Raw genomic sequence first — 2418 nt, 5'->3', positions numbered from 1 at the left:
AATATCTTTGCAAATGGCCGATAAATCAACTGCTATACCTGTCGGTATTTGTGAGGATGTGCCTGTTGTGGTTGCAAACGTTACTATGTTAACGGACTTTGTTATCCTTGATATTCTCGAGGACGATAGTATGTCGATTATCCTTGGTAGACCCTTTTTGAATACTGCAGGGGCTGTTATTGATTGCAACAAAGGCAATGTCACGTTTCATGTTGATGGTAATGAGCATACGGTACACTTTTTGAGGAAACAACCTCAAGTCCATAGTATCAATTCTATTGGAAAAATTTCAACGATACTATTGGAGGTTTTGAATTCCCTCTTCCTACTGTCAAGAAGAAATATGATATTCTTATTGTTGGGGACATGCATATCCCCGTTGAGGTAACCTAGTGTTATTCGAAAATTCTCCAGTTTCAGGTTATTCGGAAAGAGTTTGTTAACAAGACTTGATCAACCTTGTTAGTGGATTCCTTTTGCTGAGCACGAGATGGATGAAGTTAGAAAGCACAACTCTCTATACCCTCCTTTTACTTTCTGTTATTTAGATTAAATAAAGCAAAAATAGTATTTTTTTGTCTGTTTTCTGAATTTTCCTTGCAATAAAATACCCCAAAAATAAAAGTTCTCCAAACGTCCTGAAAATGAAATATGATTTTTTGTAGAATATTTAAGAATTTCAGGCACTGAGAACACACCAGGGGGGCCCACCATTTGTCCACGAGGGCACAGGGCATTCCCACCACCCTGGGGCGCGCCCCCTGCCTTGTGGGCCCCACGTGGACCCTCTCCACTTATTCCAGCACCCACTCACTTCGTCTTCCTCCAAAAAAATCCTCCCATAGCTCAAACCTGTGTTCTAGCTTGTCTTGCTACCATTTTCGATCTCTTTGCTCAAAGCTCCTTTCACAAAACTATTTTGGGGGATTGTTCTTCGGTATGTGATTCCTCCAATGGTCCAATTAGTTTTTGTTCTAGTGCTTTATTCATTGCAAATTTTTGCTGCTAAGGTGACCCTGTTCTTGAGCTTGCATGTCAAATTTATATGATCCAAACTAGTTTTGATGCATGATATAGCCTCTAGGCACTTGTGGGAGTAGTTGCTATCAATCTTGCTGAGTTTGGTTCACTTTTATTTTGAGTCACTAAAAATTTCAGAAATTTTTCAGAGAAAGAAAAATGCATAGGAAAATGTACCAAGGTGGTTCCTTAAGGAAGCAAGGACAAAGGCTCGCGATATGTGAGCCGGACGATGAACCACCGAGGGAAGCTGAAGTGCGGCCTTGTGAATGGCCGTCAGAGGAGTTTATGATCCAGGCAGGCATCAAGGATGAATTTGACGCGTATGTGCGTAATGCTGATCTTGAGGACTTCGTGTCAGATAAGTGCCTACAGTACCACTACCTAACTGATTCCTTTGTGAGGAGGTTTAAATTTACATCCTCGCGCAATTCTCACACGGTTTTATTTTATCTCTATGATAAATCATATACCATGGACCTAGAAGATTTTAATACTGCTTGTAAACTCCCGCAGGGGGGCAATGTTAGTGAACCTCGCAAATCTGAATATAAAGACTTTCTTGCTAGTATCACTATGGGGGAATCTAGAGAAACGACACAAGCTACCATAGGGAGCATTCATTTCCCTTCCATACATTATTTTGCTCTCTTTATAGGTAGATGCATTAACGGTAAAGATGAGGCTTGTCACATGTGCGTTCCAGATCTTAGTGTCCTCAAGAGTGCGGTATTAGGTGATAAACAATATAACTTGGGGGCCATTGTTGCACGAAGGTTGCATCTTAACGGTACAAGTGGAGATTTGTTTGGTGGAATTTATGCAACTCGTGTAGCTAATTATCTTGGTGTACCCATACATGGAAATGATATGGAGTTGCCTCCTGCTTATCTAGATTATAGTGCTATGGTTCGCCATTAGTTTCTTGAGAGGACTGAACAGTTCCTCCAGTACCGACTAATCTTTGACAGACAGCGCACTGTCCATGTTGCCCTCCCTGCTCCTACTTTCTTTAAATTTCAGGAAAAAAGGAGATATGTTATAACCAGGGAGGAGGCGAACGAGTGTGAGAGGAGGACGGAGGCAGCTCACCTCCAAGCTGCCGCTCTTCAGGCAGTAGCTGCTGCATCTCAGTACAACCCCAGCTACGACTTTGGATATCCGCCAGGCCAGCAGTGGCCATAGACCAACTTAGGCCAAAAGCCTAAGCTTGGGGGAGTACGTATTTCTCACCGACATTACATTCATGTTCACACACTCATTCTAGTTGTCGGTGCTCATACTTTTTCATTGTACTATCCATGCTAGTTTATTTTCTTTTCTAAGCCTTCTTCTTATATGTTTGAAAAACCTTAGGAAAAACCAAAAAAAAATTTAGTTATAGCTTTTAGCTAGTTT

This window comes from Aegilops tauschii, chromosome 2, assembly GCF_002575655.3.
Source record: "Aegilops tauschii subsp. strangulata cultivar AL8/78 chromosome 2, Aet v6.0, whole genome shotgun sequence".
Taxonomy (NCBI): Eukaryota; Viridiplantae; Streptophyta; class Magnoliopsida; order Poales; family Poaceae; genus Aegilops; species Aegilops tauschii.
This window is presented reverse-complemented; position numbering follows the sequence as displayed.